At 41.6% G+C, this 17,968-nt stretch overlaps 1 long non-coding RNA gene across 1 annotated transcript; it reads right to left on the bottom strand.

The window, feature by feature from the left end:
* Window positions 1–610: 610 nt before the first annotated feature.
* On the bottom strand, window positions 611–6,476 carry LOC121044572 (uncharacterized). The gene is made up of 2 exons (XR_005797365.1): window positions 6,390–6,476; window positions 611–2,542 (listed from the first exon to the last, which is right to left on the bottom strand). It is a non-coding gene; the product is annotated as an uncharacterized LOC121044572 (long non-coding RNA).
* Window positions 6,477–17,968: the final 11,492 nt, after the last annotated feature.

Here is a 17,968-nt window from a genome sequence, read left to right as displayed (position 1 = left end):
AGGCTGGGAAGAGGGGAGGGCAGAGAGAGGCAGGCACCTGCTGTGATTCCAGTGGTTCTCTGGCTGTGCTTGCAGGGCACCGGTTCTGGAACTATCTTTTTATCCCCCATTTGGCTTATCCTTGTCTCTCTTTCCATGTTCCCCCCTTGATTCCTACTCTTTGCTTTCCTTCCTCCCTCCTCCCTTCCTTCTTTCCATCCTTCCTTTTTCATCATGCCCTTGTTTCCTCCTGCCTTCTCTTCCTTGCCAGTCTCTTTCTTGTAGAACTCCTTCCCTTTCCTCTTCCTTCTGTCCCTGTTTTCTTTCCCTCTTTCTTCTAATTTTTCTCAATAGTTTCAATAATAACTTTTTAAAATTAACCACTAGAGTTTAGCATTCAACACACACTGGTTATGGCTGGGCACCCTGGACATGTTGAACAGGAGAGAAGAGCCAGTCCTCGCATAGCTGAGGGTCCACAGTGAACACTGATGATAAATAAGAAATTATTGTAAGACAAAGTTGGTGTTTTAAAAGGTCCAATGGATAACTCTCCTCTTCCTCACTCAAGATCTGAGCCAACCAAGATACAAGATGAAGGGGTAAGGCAGATGGCAAATCAAGTCAGCACTGAGATTCACAGGAAGCTGTTATTGGAGAATATAGCTTACACCTTTAGGCAAATGGGCTGCCTGACACTGAATCTTGGTTTGTTCAGCTGGTCCATTAGTCCCGGAAGTCTGGGTCAGGCCAAGGCTCCCATTTGCAGCAGGAGAGTCTGCATCCCAGTGAAAGCCCCAGGGGATGAGCAGGCAGGCATGGGATGTGCTTCCTGCAGGGAACTTGTGCCTAAGAGAGGGAAGGAGGGCTAGGTTAACTAGGTCATGGTTCCTTCTTCCCCTTTGTAAGAATCAGTATAAACTCAGCATGGGTGAATGAGGGGTGGAGAGAGAGGCCAGGAGTATGATGCTGGTGGAAGCTCACCTCCAATGGAGTAAAAAACCAGGAGTGGAAATGTAGCTCCCCACCTCCTCTGTCCTGTACCAGCACTCAGAGCAAGTGTGTGTGTATGTGTGTTTGTGTGCATGCACATGTGTGTGAGTGTGTGTGATGGTACATAGGAGGAACCTAACCTCACCTAATGTAGGAAGTGATGTCTAATCTGAGACTTATAGGATTGCTAACTACCTTGATGTGATAAGGTGTCAGACAAAATTCAGAACAAAGTATGGAAATTTACTTCTCCCTCTAAACTTCTTTATAAAATAAAACTCTGGGGAAGTGTCTCATTCAGTTATTCTGTCAACAAATATATATTTAATTGTCTATTAAATGCAAGCTACTTTACCCAGCAGGAGGAATAGATTGATTGGATGTGGCTTCTGCCCTCCAGGAGCATTTGGACTGTATGCTGAGTAAGACATCCTCATAGAGGGCCAACATGCAAGGTGGGGCATGGAGCATTGGTTGCTTGTTGTTGAAACAAAGTAAGAGCTCTCAGTGAGCTACATGAGGCTTTTATGGGGCTCGTGTGGAGAAGAAGAAAGTTCTTAATGGGGTGGAGGTGGTAAGGAACCAAGCCTTGAATGGCTAGTAGGATTTAAACAGGTAGTCTTGACCTTCTAAGTAGAAAAAAAGCATCAGCAAAGGCATGGAGGCCATCAAAGGATGGCAGAGATCAGTGAGTAGTCCAGTGTGTCTCGAATACTGTACAGGAAGGAAGAGGTTGGAAACACTAACTTAAAAGAAGAGATGGGACCCAGACTCTTGAAAGTCAGTGTGAGGGTCTGCCCACACTTTGATCCCCAGTGTTGATGAAGGTTGCTGAGCAGGAAGCATGGTGTAGTTGGATGGCTGTTTAGAACATTCACACCTATTGCAATGCTCTTTGGGTTGGAGGAAACAGAACTTGAAGACAGTAGGGATCTTGGAAAGCTTTGAAATAGTCCAGGTTGGAAGTTCTGATTGTCAGCAATGAGGGTGGAATAAGTGGATAGATCTGAGTGGATAGAGGGTGGAATAAGTGGATAGATCTGGGTTGCCCCATTTTGTGGCTTCCTCAGCCACAGTGAGGAAGTGCTCCCAGTGCTCCCCAGCCTATGAACACATAAGGGGAAGAAGAAAAGGCGGCAGCTCACTTATGATTGGAACTAGTCAAGGCAGACTTAGAGGAAGCTTATGTGTGTGTGGAGTACAAGCCCCAGTGAGAGAACACTGTGAGGTCCAGTGGGACAGCCTCTCATGCCAGGTCCTATGTGATCAGGGAGTGGCAGGGTCAGAGAGATTGGACCTAGCAGGAGGGCTGGTACTCAGTGAGGACTGTGGGGTTCTGCAGGAAAACAAGGTTTGCACCTTCTTGCTGTTGGGCTTTGTCTCGTGTAAATTTTAGGGTCCACCAAAGGCAGAAACAATAAAGAAAGCAAGATCCAGAGAGATAGACTTATCATGAAGGAGCTGGATCAGAGTAGCATTCCAAGCCCTGTTTGCAGGTCTCTGCTGTAGGATGTCCTTTCCCTCCTGGGGTGCCAGTGTTCCTCCATTATTGCTTGGACTTCATGACTTCCTTGTTCCCAGAAAGAGAAAGGAGCTTATTAAGTGAAGTGGCTGCCAAGTGTATTTTAAGATGAACAAAGCCTAGATCATTTTTTTTTTCCTCACCACATACCATACATAATTGTATGAAGGGCAGGATTTATTTGGTTTGCATTATGATTTTTTTTCCCTCAAGCTTAATTACAGTGTTAAAAAGGCAACTACAACTTGAAAGAAACAAGCCCTACCTTCATGGAGACCAGCATGACCATTCTGGATTTGAAACACAGCTTCTTTGTGAAGGGAATTAATTGTATATGAAACTTTGGGGCTTATGTAAAACACATTTTTATGAAAATAAACTTGAACAGTCATTAAAATGAATAGTTGTTTTAAATAAGACTCAAACTGCATGGTGGTGCCAATGAATTTTAGATGCCTTCTTTATTGGCTTTGTTTTGGGTTGAACTCTGCATTTCTAAGACAATATCAGGGCCCTGGATGTAAGTCTTAGTTTATAATTGGGAATCAAATGTATAGTTCCAATGATAGATTATTATGGGAGGTAAGAAAATGAATAAGCTTGAATAGTATTCAGGTCTAAGGAACTTCATGAATAAATAATTCTATGTTGGAAAATCCAACATGTTAGAAGGAAGTGGTGCCTGATAGTTTGGCCTCAGACCAAGGAACCAGTTAATGGAACTCCGCTCTCCAGCTTTGGGACAGTCCTCAGGTAATCTGTAAATCAGAAATGTGAGTGACGACCCCCACGTTCTCCTCTGCTAGCATTGACATGGGATGTCTCTGGCTCAGAGATCTGTATGGTTCAGGGACGAGTCTAGAGCAGAGCTCTCAGTGGGGTGGACTACTTGAAACTCTAGCTTAAATAAGCTCCTCCTTGGGGAAGGAGTGGGGCTTAGACCTCTTTGTGCCTGGTGTTCTGCTCTTCTGCCTGCACTTCTCTACTCTTGTTGGGAAGGTGGTTTTTGTCAGCAGTGTGAGCTCAACAGCTGTTCTGGGGCAGATGGGAAAGTGACATCTTCTTTAATTGGTGGGAACTCAGGCTCATGTCCCCAGTCCTTGGAAGAATGCCTCACTGTTTCCACACCCCAACCACCCACACGCATGTGGTCTCTACCCCACTAAATCACTAGCATCTCTCCTCTCCTTCAGGGTGTGTTTTCCTCCCTACACTGAGATCCTTGTGGTTATTTAGATAAAAGCTTGCATAAAGAAAAAGAAGGGAATATCTTAGAACAGTATGTAAGGATGTATAGGAAGAGTGCCCTCACCTGGCTTTGTATTAACATACATAATTTAATTGATGGTCCATTGACCTCAATTCTAGAATAGGTAATGACACCATTTTGTATTTTTCTTTGGGTTGTTGTGCATTCTCAGTGATGTAACACCTCATGCTATTGATATCCTTCTCTACCCACTTCTCTGATTCCCTGCTTATAGTTCTTCCCTAGTTTGAACAGAGAGCCCCAGAGGCAATCAGAGAGGCCTCCAGACTAGTGGCAATTTGTGTAGTGAAGTGAGGGAGCACCCAGGCCATACCAGCCAGAAGCAGAAGGTTTCCAGTTAGGTGACTCCTACAACCTCCAGGTGCTGGTCTGAACTGCTGTAAGGAGGTCTTATTGCCTTCTGCAGGGTGTGCTGGATGCACTATTACCCCTACTGGCCTCTGGGTACATTCCTTTGGCAATTTTCTCCATCTACCCACTACCCAGTAAAGGTGTTCGTAGCCTGTGGTGTGATGGTATCAGACACATTGTTTCCATGGCAACCACAGCCCTGGCCCCTTGGAATAGTAAATCTGCTTAGGTGGCTTTCCCTTATCTTTAGGATGTGGGGATGACCTCCACATCCCTACAGTCATCTCCCTGAAAGTGGGGACCAGGTAGGCTCCACCTTCTGCTGCATGGAGAGGGACCCAGGGCAAGAAGGAACGTTACAGGTGCTGGGAAATGCTTGTGCAATGATTTATTTTTCATGGTGGAAATGCATTCAAACCTAGAAGTTCTGAAGTGCGTTTTGCTCTGGCCCCCAAATGCATGACTAGAAACACGGAGCCTTGACATTTCTCTTCCCTTTCAGTGCCATGGCTCAGTGAATCAATTCAAACCCATTAAGATTTCAGAATGACAGGAGGAGAAAATCCTTCCAGTGAACACTCTTAGGATACTGTGACCGAACACCATTTCCTTAGACCTGGACCATTTTCTCGTTTTGAAAATCCCATCAATTGCAATCCCCTCCTCGAGGCTGAGCATCTCGTTTTTACTTTCCTATTTCTTGACACAAAAGCCTATAGCAAAGGCTTGTAGATATATGAATTACATACTTGTTAGTGACACCATGTTGCCCCATGTTTAAGAGGTAACGTGGAAAGAGTTTTCAATTTCTCTGGGTTTATAAATCTAAAGAGATAATTATCCTTCAAAAGAGTGGGGGTGGCCACCAGAGTCAGGAAACTCAGCATGCAGACCTGGGCTCTGCTCCCAACTAGTCTTATGATCCTTGTTTGTAGGATTCTCAAGTGAAATTGTGTATGTGTGCCTGTGTGTGTGTGTGTGTGTGTGTGTGTGTGTGCCTGTGTGCCTGTGTGTGTGTGTGAGTGTGTGATGTCTTAAGCAAACTGGTTTTCTGTGGGAGCACAATTGAATTTTTAAAAATCTAAATTAAGCACATATTCTTTGGGAGCACATCTGTTGCACAGAGTGAGGCCCATTCCATCAATACAGTTGCCTGCAGAGCAATGAAGTCATTCCCATCTAATTCCTGAAACCAGAAATGAGGATAACAGGCCAGTATTAAATATTAAAGTTTTTCACATTTTGCTGTTCTCTTCCAGAGAACACAAAGAGCACTGACATATTTCTGGAGCTCAGGTGGATAGCTAATGGACTGGAGGAGCTTTCAACTCAACTGGAGCGATACATGAAGAGAAAACTTAATTACAGTTAGGATTCCGTGGGTTAACTGGGTAAGCAAGTAGCCTCCATATTTCATAGCATCTAAGACACTATTGATTTTAAGATGCACCATTATTTTATGTACCTCTGAGGAAAAAAGTACTGCCAATTAAACTGTGACCACAATGCTTTATATCTTAGAATTGTAATTTTACCCTTATTGAAAGAGCTCTTTAAGATTTGTTTAGATACTTGTGCATACATTAAAATGAAAATACAAGCAAAATATGTTGGTTGTGATATTCTTAAATTGTCTTCACAAGGTGGGCTCTGCCGATTGGCTCTCTGATTTAGAGTTGCTGCTGTCTATGGTTCTCTAGGCAATACCTCTCTCTGTGAAATTAAGACTAGTGAACACAAGCATTTCTTCCCACAGCACTGCACCATTGATCTGGGGGTTTCTTCCCAGACCCTGACACACATTTACAAGTTCTAGAACTGGTGCTTTCTTCATCGTACAGGAAGGTATGAATCCAGGACTCATTTATTTTTTTCTTCAAATGATCCTTAAATGGTTTGTTGATTAAAAGACCAAGGTTTGTAATTATGTAACCTTGCCACCAGGACAACAACCAAGTGTGCTCATGTGTGGACAGTGACAGTGCTGTAACTTCCATCTTGTTTGACAACAATTGTAAGATGCCAACACCAACACCATGAGGGCTGCCCTGGTAAGCTGCTTTCTACTTCCTTCCAATTTCCTTCTTCTCTAATCTCAGATAGCTCTTATATGTGGAACAGTCTTAGGTATACCTCATCCAGTTTGATGCATGGATGAGGATGCCTGATGTTCTCGGTGGCCAAGTCCTATATGCTTATTACATAGAAATGGGAAGTAGAAGAGAGAGGGCAGAGCCTAGATTCTTGCCTTTGAGGATAGGTAGCTGTACTCACTAATAATATGGAACTCAAGTAATGATCCAGCTTAAACAGCTCCTTCTCAGGAAATCCTGCTCCAGTATCCTTGCTGTGCTGACATAGTAGCCCATACTGACCTCTGTCACAGCATGCCCCATGTGTATGTGGCCATTGTGATGTCCTTGAGAGCAGCAACCCTATCTATTTATCCTTGTAACCCAGTGCCTGGTGCAATGCCCAGGCTTTAGTAGACTTTGGGTGAACAGTTGCCAAAAGACCGAGGATGGAAAGAATGGGGCAGGAAATGCTCAGGGACAGGGAAATGCCAGCCACATTTAGAGAAGGCGGAGTCTTGTTGTTTGTCTGAGATGGAGGGTGTATGACAGGAAGCAGTGGAAAGTCGGAACAGGAGAGAAGGCTGGCTTGGAGTACTACAAGGAGGAAGATTATTTGGCTGCATAGAACCTGATAAAGACTATTTCAGAGCACCTGTATGTAATCCAACATGTATATTGAGTCACAGATGACAGTTACAACAGAAATGAATTGATCAGTATTAACCATATATCAGATGAGGTGGTTTAAATAAAGAAACTGATATTCCTGAAACTTCAGGAAAGTAAGTTATTTTTAAGTAGTAACATTCATTCATTCATTCATTCATTCATTCATTCATTCATTCATAGGTTCTATGATTAATAGTAATAGCCATGGACCAAACTTTGAGGACACATGGATGAGTAATGTATAATTTGTACCTTGAAGGAGATTACATATATGGATATGTAACTTTGGGTATATAAATATATAAGGTATATGTAAAATAGGAAAATATTTGGGATGCTTTGTGTTCTCTTGAGACTACTGTGGGGGAACAGAGGAGAGATTGTCTTTATGTGGATGGGTCAAAGGAAATTCCACAGGGCCAAGATGATTCTTAAGATATTTATGACCAAGTCAGAGATAATTGTCCTCTGTAGAAGTATTCCCGCAGAATACTGGTATCCCCTGACAAAAGGGTAATGTGGTTAATTAAGTTTAGAAAATGGATCATACTCTGTTCCCATCTTGAATTCACAGTGTGTGTGGATGCATTAAACCTCCTTCCTGATCAGCAATAAAAACAAACAACAAACAGAATGCCAGCTTATTTGGTTTAATCTACCATTTTTCCAAACTTAGTTGGCCACTCCACCTTTCTGTGGCAGAACACCTGTTAATATTTTAATATCTTAACACCTATTAATATCTCACACTTATTAACATCTTCACATTATAGTTTAGGAAATATGACTGATGCCTGGTTTGGATGGGGACTTATCCGAAAGCAAAGAGCATTGGATATTATTTCCAATACTGTGAATTTCTGCTGCTCTTAGAGTTCTCACAAAGAATTGACATTGGTTACATGTGTGTGAATGCATGTGTTCATAGGCATGGTTTGTGCCTTTTAGTATCCAAAATTCTTTTGGCAAAGGCCAAAACCTATATAGCTTCTGCCTCAAAAGCCATATAACTTTGTGTGAGAAGCGCTATTGATATCAACTGTTATTATACTAAAAAATGCAAATGATGTTTATGAGCTTATTTGGAGACTGGAAACGTGTATGCTTTGGACATTGCCCTTCGTACTTCTGTAGAATAAGAGCTTCTGAGACATTCTGATTAGTTGCAATGCTTTTCTTAGACTTTGGTTTTATATGTGATTTTGGTACCGATGCAGAAATCACTTGTCAAATTACCTGAAGATTTTTTTTCATCTCAGTGGCTGAATATTGTAAAGCTCAGAGCAAAAGGACCCCTATTGTTATAATGAAAAAGTTCAGTTTTAACTGAGCAATAAAAATAAATGTTTCCCAATAAACTTATTCTGAAGATTCTGTTGTGTCCAGAAGGTATGAAATGACTTTGGCTTTTTGATCATCAGTATCCTGGAATAGGACATCCCTGTTACACATGTCTGCAAAGTGAAATCTCATATGCCATATTTCCAGTTTAACCAGAAATATATTCTGATTTATAGACCCACAGGCAACGTTCAACTTCTATTTATTGATTGATTGGCTGAGAGAACTAAAACAAGGCCATGGTCTTCCCAAGTCTTCCCAATACCCAGTCTCCTCCTTTTACTCCAGGAATAGACCATAGCAGAACTTAGCAATGCACTGTAACCCATGACTGGAAAACCATGACAAGTGGTTGCTTTGTGATCACTTGAGGCATGGCTTCAGGGCTGACACTATTTCCTTTGCATGGATTTGGGTAAAGAGAAGGCTTTCTAGAAGTATGTGTTAAATAAATGAATGAGTGAATGAATGAATGTGTGCCGGGCCACCTTCAGCAATATTCAGGCTTGAACTTTTTACACTTCAGAGGGCAGACTTGTGGATTTTTGATCAGGACAGCATTCTCCCCTTGACTTACACACTCATAAACCTGACTAGATGACACTCAGTGAGTCTGCTGTATAGCTAGACTTGAAAACATTTTTTCTCCCCCTTTCCCAAGTGTGTTCCCTTCCCAACCCTCCAGCTAAGCCCACTCTGTCTGGGGTAGGTGCCAGGAGGGAGGAGTCCGGGAGCATGCCTTGAAAGGCATCTATGGGTAAAGAGAAAAAACACATCTCGTTGCTCACACAGCTCCTTTTGCCTCAGCTGCCTGTGTGAGCTTATGGGAGAGGCTGAAAAGCACATTCTTTAAAATCCTGGCCCTTAAATGGAATGCATCTTGGGCTGCAATGTCAGCTTGGCTCTGCCCTGCCTCCAGGACAGTCCTTTATTGCTGACTTTTTGACACGATAAAACCCAGCCCCTTCTCCTCCACTCTGGGGATGGTTCCTAGAACTGATGAAATTTCAACTGTATTGGATTTTTATCACAATTCAAGGATTTTACAAATTGCATTTCTATCCTTCCTTTTTGGCTTCCTCCCCACCACCCCTGTCTCAAAACCACATCTTATCCAGAACCAGCGGCGTTAAATGTCCAAGTAAGCCTTTGCTCCAGACCCTGGGGTCAGCCGAGTCACATCCATTTCTCTCTACCTTTTAAGAAGCCAATATGGGCCTCCACCTCTCTTACCCGCAGAAGGTTGGGTCAGATTGTGGGAGGCCTGAGGATGAGCTCATCAGCTTGTCTCACTGCCCAGCTCACAGCTCCTCTTGCTGAACTGTCACTTGCTGAGTTAAATCTGAATTCCTCAAACATCATTCTTCAGCTATTTTCGTCTTCTGAGATTTTAAAGCACTGCTTCTTCAGATGTATTCCAACTTTGTTTGGAAATGTGGCTTTGCTGACTTCTGACCTTACAACAGGCCCCCTGAGTTTGATTGCCTAACGTTAGTTTAGAACTGACCAGACATTACTTCTTCCCTTTCCTTACAGTTGGAAAGACAAACGGTGACTCCTACAGACAAGGGGCCCTCTAACTGGCTTTGCTCTTCCCTGTCCTGGATTTTCCTAGGCAGACTATGTGGCTAGGAGCAGGGGGATCACAGTGATCAGTCTGGTGGCTTTCTGAAAGAAAGGACTGGGCAAATGTTTCAATAGACAAACACTCATTGGATACCCACTTATGAAAGACACTCAAGGGTGGCCTGGTAAGACCACTGCATAGAAAGCAGAGCCCCAATTTAGACAAAAGCTTCTTTTGTTCACTCATTTGTCTGGGGCTTCTATGTCCCAGCAGAGCAATCTGCGAGTGGTAAGGATGGCTAGTTTATCTTTTAGGGGTTTGGACTTAAGATAAGATGTACATACAGCAAAGTGATATCCCAGCAGGACAAAGGTATCACAAGCAAAGCCTCTGGGTTCACAGGAAGGAGGAGGAAGTATGGCTGGGAATGAAGCAAGCATGGCAAACTGTGTGTCTTGAGCACTGGGTAAAGCTTCTGCAGGGCCTGAGTGGGGCCCAGAGAGGAATCCTTCCCTGCCTGTGGGCTTAAGAAACTTACAGTCAACTGGGGGAGAGGGGTCACACTCCGCACGCTGTGAATACTTGTTCAGGGAGAGGCACAATTCTGAGACTGAGCAGTGGCTGGCTGTGGCTGTCCAATTAGCCCTTGTCATTTGTGCCTCTCACTGCATGGTGAGCTGATGGCCTGCAAGCTATGGTTCTTATGGAAAGACTTGTGTCCTCATTTCCAGCTACACCTGGCAGGGGTGACCAGGGCAAACTGGCAGTGACCTGAGCTTTGGTAACCACTTCCCATCCTTGTACCTTACTCCAAACCAGGTTCTAGCCATTTCCACTTTAGGTTCCTAAGTGACTTTGATTTTCATTATAGTTACAAGTGTCTTGGGGCTTTAAATGTAATGAAATGGCTTTTAAATAAGTGCATAGACACTGGAGAAAAGGGCATGACAGATTTTCACCTTAGCTTGCTAGCTGTTAAACACTGGTCCTTGCCTGCCTGGCCACTGGGGTAGTGCTAGGGGGTGGGGTGGTGGTGGGACAAAAGACACAACCTGCAGGAGGAAAGAAAGGACTTTTGGAACCTGCCTTTTGAGTTGAGGTTTTATTTTTTGTTTGTTTGTTTATTTGGTTTTTCAGTAGGAATGGCTTTGTTGTCCCTATGCCCAGAAGTGGGCTATAATATTTCCAGTTCTTCCCATGAATGATCTTTCTGAGTAGGTGGGAAATTGCCAGGCTGGAGAGATGGTTGTGCTATGTCCCTATAAATGTCCTTTGAAAATCCTCATTACTTTTTTTTTAATGTTTATTTACTTTTGAGAGAGAGACAGACAGACAGACAGACAGACTGTGAATGAGGGAGGGGTAGAGAGAGAGGGAGGCACAGAATCTGAAGCAGGCTCCAGGCTCCGTGTCGTCAGTACAGAGCCCGACGTGGGGCTCGAACCCACGAACTGCGAGATCATGACCTGAGCCGAAGTGGGACGCTTAACCAACTGAGCCACCCAGGCGCCCCTCATTACTTCCATCATGCCTTTCTCCTGCATGTGCATGCACACACATAGATACATGGGTAGACACTCATGGGACCCTCAAGAGGTAGATGGCATGAGAATTGTGGTGGCTATTTTGCAAGACCAGGTTTGTAAAACCAGCACTCTGTTGGAACAAAGCCCTGGCCTGGAGATTGGAAGGCTTCAGTTCTGGTTTTGGTTTTTATCCTGGAGTGGCCCTGGGCAAGTTATTTTCCCTTTGGCCTCCTACATTTCTCAGTTGTACTGTTAGGTGTCAGGCAATACAATCTCTATGGGCTCTCAGTGATTCTAAGGACCTTCCTCCCTATCTTCCTGCCCTCTCCTGAGATGAGGCAGAGATAAGGTGTTGACACAGACCAGACCTTAGGTTCCACTGGATTGGACACAGAGTAGAAGTATCAGTATGACAAGTCACATCTTGTAGAGGGTGTTGGGGCCAGAGCTGACAATTGAGTCCAAAAGTGTCATCTGTCAGCTCCAAGGAAACCATGGGAGATCTGCAAATTGGAATGGCATTCCTTGTTTTCCAAATACAGTTACATTTCGTATTCTCATTCTAGGCTCTCTGGGATTTGTTTCCAACCACTTTCTCCACACACACCAACCAGCTTTATTGAAATATAATTGGCATATGACTTTGTATAAGTTTATGGTATAAAATATGATGATTTGATATATGTATATTTTTTGAAGAGATTACCGCAATATAAGGTTAATTGACACACCTGTACCCCCACTCCCACCATTTTTGTGGTAAGTTGCTACTGACAAATTTCAAGTATATAGTATTGTTAACTATATTTATCATGCTATATATTAGATTCCCAGAACTTATTTATCTTACCATTGGAAGTAAGATTACCATTGGCCAACATCTCCCCATTTTCCCCATCTCCTAACTTTTGGCCACCACCAATCAACTTTCTGTTTCCATAAGTTAGCTTTTTAAAGATTTCCTCTAGAAGTGAGATCTTCTAGTATTTATCTCTCTTTGTCTAACTTATTTCACTTAGTGTAATGCTCTTAAGATCCATCTCTACTGTTGTAAATGGTAGACTTTCCTACTTTTTTATGGTTGAATAATATTCCATTACACTGAATTCAGTTTGCTAGTATTTTGTTGAGAATTTTCACATCTATATTCTTCAAGAATATTGACCTAAAGTTTTCTTTTCTTGTAATATCCTCATCAAGCTTTATTGTCAGAGTAATGGTGGCCTTGTAAAGTGAGTTTGGGAGTATTTCTCCCTTTTCAGTTTTTTGAAAGATTTTGAGAAGGATTGGCATTAATTTTTCTTTACTTTTTAAATGTTTATTTATTTTTGAGAGAAAGAGAGAGAGAGAGAGAGAGAGAGAGAGAGAGAGAGAGAGAGAGAAAGAGAAAGGAAGAGAGAGAGGGAGACACAGCATCCAAAGCAGGTTCCGGGCTCTGAGCTATCCACACAGAGCCTGACACGGGGCTCAAACTCATGAACTGTGAGATCATGACCTGAGCCAAAGTTGAATGCTTAACCAACTGAGCCACCCAGGTGCCCCAAGTTTTCCTTAAATATTTAGTAGAATTCACCAGTGAAATCATCTGGTCCTGAACTTCTGCTTGTTGGGAGATTTTTGATTATGGGTTCAATCTCATTACTTATTATTAGTTTGTTGAGATTTTACATTTCTTCATGACTTAGTCTTGCTAAATTGTATGTTTCAGGGAATTTATCCATTTTTTCTTGGTTGTCTAATTTGTTGGCATATAATTATTCATAATAGTCTCTTATGAGCCTTTGTATTTCCGTGGTATTAGTTATAATGACTCGTCATTCATTTACAATTTTATTTACTTGAGCCCCTACTTTCTTTTTCTTGGTTAGCCTAGATAAAGGTTTGTCAATTTTGTTTATCCTTTCAAAAAATCAAGTCTTAGTTTTGTTGATCTTTTCTATTGGTTTTCTGTTCTTTATTTGATTTATTTCTGCTCTAATCTTTATTATTTCATTCTGCTAACTTTGAGCTTAGTTTGTTTTTCTTTTTAAAGTTCCTTGAGGTATAACATTAGGTTGTTTATTTGAGATATTTCTTTTTTCTTAATGTGAGCATTTATAGCTATGGACTTTCCTCTTAGAATTGCCATTGCTACATCCCATAAGTTTTGGTATGTTGTATTTCCATTTTAATTTATCTCATGATATTTTCTGATTTCCTTTTTGATTTCTTTTTTTATCCACTAGTTTTTCATGAGTGTGTTGTTTAATGTCCACTGCTTGTGAATTTCCCAATTTTCCTTCTGTTATTGATTTCTAGTTTCATGCTGTTATGTTCAGAAAAGATCCTGGAGATAATTTCTATCTTCTTGAATTTGTTGAGATTTGTTTTGTAACTTAAAGCACATGATACCTTCTGGATAATGTTCTGTGTGCACTTGTGAAGAATGTGTTTTCTGCTGCTATGGGATGGAATGTTCTGTATGTGTCTGTTAAGTCTATTTGGTCTATATTGTTGTTCAAATCCTCTATTACCTTATTAATTTTCTGTCTGGATGATCTATCCATTATTGCATGGGGGGCATTAAAATCCCCTATTGTTATTGTATTGCTGTTTATTTCTCCTTTTAGTTCTGTTAGCATTTGCTTTCAATATTTAGGTATTCTGATATTAGGAACATAAATATTTACAACTGTTGTAATTTCTTGATGAATTTGCCCCTTTATCATTATGCAATGAACTTCTTTCTCTCTTATGACCATTTTTAGCTTAAAGTCTATTTTGTTTGCTGTAAGTATAGCTACCTTGCTTTTTGTTGTTGTTGTTACCATTTACTTGTAATATAATATCTTTTTCTGTCCCTTATTTTTAGCCTGTGTGTCCTTAAAGCTAAAAATGAGTCTGTTATAGGCACTACATCATTGGGTCTTTTTTAAAAACCCATTTTGAGGGGCGCCTGGGTGGCGCAGTCGGTTAAGCGTCCGACTTCAGCCAGGTCACGATCTCGCTGTCTGTGAGTTCGAGCCCCGCGTCAGGCTCTGGGCTGATGGCTCAGAGCCTGGAGCCTGTTTCCGATTCTGTGTCTCCCTCTCTCTCTGCCCCTCCCCCGTTTATGCTCTGTCTCTCTCTGTCCCAAAAATAAATAAACGTTGAAAAAAAAATTAAAAAAAACAAAACAAAAAAAAACCCCATTTTGATATTATGTCTTTTGATTGGAGAATTTAATCTATTTATATTTAAAGTAACTATTGATAAGTAACAGCTTACTGTTGCTACTTTGTTAATTGCTTTCTCACTGGTTTGTTGTTCCTTTCTTTCTTTCTTTCTTTCTCGAGGTCTTCGTCTGTGATTTGAAGACTTTTATAGTGATATGCTTTGATTCCTTTATATCATTTTTTTGCATATCTTCTGTAGGTTTTTCCTTTGTGTTTACATGAGCTGTAAAAAATATCTTACAGTTAAGACATCCTATTTTAAGCTGATAACAACTTTGATAGCATATAGAAACTATATCTTTTCTTCTTGCATTTTAGTTTATTAATGTTATAATTGACATTTTTTTATGTTGTATACTCAATAACAAATTATTGTAGCTATTTTTAATACATTTGTTTTTTAACTTTAAACTTGCATTGAAAGTGATTTACACACCACCATTGTAATATTAGGAGTCTGACTCTGATTACATATTTACCTTTACTGGTGAGTTTTACGTATTCATAGGCTTTTACATTGTTAATTAGCATCCTTTCGTTTCAGCTTGAAGAAATCTCTTTAGCATTTGTTTTAAGTCAGGTCTAGTGATGATGAATTTCTTAGCTTTTGTTTGTTTGTGAAAGTCTTTATCATCCTTTATTTCTGAAGGACAGCCCTGCTGGGTGTAACGTTCTTAGTTGATAGTTTTCTTCTTTTAATATTTTTGATATATCATCCTTACCCTCTCCTGCCTGGCCCACAAGTTTTCTGCTGAGAAATCTCCCATAATCTTGTTGGGAATCCCTTGTATGTGAAGAACCTCTTTTCTCTTGATGTGATTTTGGCAGGTCCCCCAGATAGGGTGTAACGACACATTCATCAGCACAGGCTCTGACTTGTCAGGATGAGTGCCAGTCGTGACAACTAAGATGGGGGCATTGGTGTATACTACCTGAGCTAGGCCTGCTGCAGGCTACCTTTGGTAGCAGGGATGCTCTGGGCCACTGGCTTAAAGGAGAAGAAAATTTATTATCTCAGATAAGAAGCCTGGAGGTAGGATGGATTCAAGTTGGTTCATTTCAGTAATTCCTCTGCAATGTGGAAGATTCAGCCTTTTTTCATGTTTTTGCTTTGCTATCTTTAGGCTGCTTTGTCGTCAGGCTGCTTCCCTTTACAATAACTGATAGCCTCCTAATAATTACTGAGACAGAACAAGAGAGGGAATAGTCCTTTTTATCAGAGAGAAAAACTTTCCCCAGACACCCCAGCAGATCCCATATTACGTATCATGGCCCAGAATTTGGTCATGGGCCAATCACTGGCAAGGAGAGCACCATCTACATTATTGGCTTTTGCCAGTCAGCATTTACCCCAGTCAGAAGAGGGAGGAGTAGACACAGCAACAAAATCAAGGCTCTCCCAGCATGAAAGAAGGGGGGATTGGCCTCTGGGTAGGTAAACAAAGATAGCTGCCATATCATCCTTCATAAAAGGGAGAGATAGTCTGCCAGATTATCTTAAAAGATCTTGGATTTATTCAAATCTTATGTTAAAAACAAAACACCACAAAACAAATCATAGTCAGATGTAAATAAAACTGAATGTGATCCAAGTCCAGGCTAGCCTTTGGGTAGAAATCTCTGCATTTATCATAGGGGTTGTCCAGCTCAGCACTTCTAAATCCTGAGAATTATTCAATCATTTGAGCCTTTAGGGAAACTGCTTATGATTTGAGACAAACAAGATAAACACACATTTCCTCAAATAAAGCCTATTTCTACTATCTATAAAAGGCGTATGAACAAAATTCTCAGCTTGTACATCTTATTTCTAATTCCTTATAGATCAGGTTTTTGTGGGTCTCATTGACTATTAGGAAAAAAAAACAACAACCTAAAAACCCTAGCAAGATACCCCAGAGCCTCTGTGATCAGGCTTGCTATTAACTTCCCCTCCTGCACCCAGTGTGCCCTTCTAAGTCCTTAATTTTGTAGCCACATGGATATACTTGCAGTGTCTTAGAGAAGCTCTGGTCCTTTTATTTATTTTTATTTTTTGACCTTTCACTTGTTGTCAATCTGGCAACCTCCACTCATCTTTCAAAATGTAACTCAGTTGTCATTCTTACAATCACTACCTTCTCCAGGCTTTGCCAGGCATCTGCCAGCATGCAGCCCTCTGTCAGAGCCTTTATCACACTGCCGTAGTTACCTACCCAGCTGGAACATGGGCTCCCTGAGCCAGAGGGGTCACTTGCTGCTCTCTGCCACCTGCTTCTGGCAAAGACCCAGCATATAATGTGAGTAGCAGTGGTAAATAAGTGGTTTCAATGTAAGCTTATTGTCTTCTTAATAAATTAGAGATACCTTGGTATTACTTATTGCCCTCCTTCATGTCCAAATTGGAGTCGTAATCTGATAATTTATGAATAGATTAGCTACTTGGAAATGGGCATGTTTCTGCATATTTACCCTGACATATATGTACTAATGGCAGCAAGAACCATTAGTGAATTCATTATTTTTGCATCCAAGTTGCACTTCTACTGCTAAGGTTAATTATTGATTTGTTTTATTCTATGATTAAAGCCATTAGCCACTATTAGCAAATGACAATGTTTACGCATGTTTGAATATCAGCTGGGTGGCATTTCATAGCAGGGGCCCAAGCCAAATTAGTATTCTCTGGGACTGGCATCTAGAATGGTGATACAAAGCCTTGCTGAAGGTAACCAATGATTTTTCCTTGCGATGGGAAGATAAACAGAACCTGATTGCCTTCACCTGTTATTCCTTCTGAGTGCAAATGCTGGCCACAATTTAGTTTTAGTTGAATTTGCCTCTGTCTCCTCTGATTTTTTTAAAAATAATTTTGTAAATGTATTTTATTTATTTTTGAGAGAGAGAGAGAGAGAGAGAGAGAGAGAGAGAGAGGCAGAGTGTGAGCTGGGGAGGGATAGAGAGAGAGGGAGACACAGAATCCGAAGCAGGCTCCAGGCTCTGGACTGTCAGCACAGAGCCCGACGCAGGGCTCGAACTCACGAACGTGAGATTATGACTAGAGCCAAAGTTGGACGCTTAACCGACTGAGTCACCCAGGTGCCCGTGTCCCTTCTGATTTTGAATCATCAGAGACTCTGAACAAGACTAAGATGTACCCTGGCTCTACTGTCTGCAGAATCTGCTTTGTAAATTTTCTTTTATCTGGGAGGTAGAATAGTCTCATTTGCTCCTTGAAACAGTGGGAATGGACTTTGCAGAGCTTGGCTTCACCCAGACATGGATTTTGCCGGTGAGAGAAAGGCGTTGCTCTTCGAAGTACTCTCTGGGCAGATCACAACTTTTCCAGCTGTGCCTTATGTGGGGGAGTGTTGGCCTGAATGTACCTGGCGCTGGTGAAATTGAGTGGCTAGAACTCTCATGCACCCAATTGCAAGGCAGGCTGGGAAATGTAGCTCTGTCTGGCAAAGGATGAGAAACTGGAAAATGACTAGACGGGGTC

Source organism: Herpailurus yagouaroundi, unplaced genomic scaffold, assembly GCF_014898765.1.
Source record: "Herpailurus yagouaroundi ecotype Mexico unplaced genomic scaffold, PumYag 188, whole genome shotgun sequence".
In the NCBI taxonomy this organism is placed as follows: Eukaryota; Metazoa; Chordata; class Mammalia; order Carnivora; family Felidae; genus Herpailurus; species Herpailurus yagouaroundi.
This window is presented reverse-complemented; position numbering and strand designations above follow the sequence as displayed.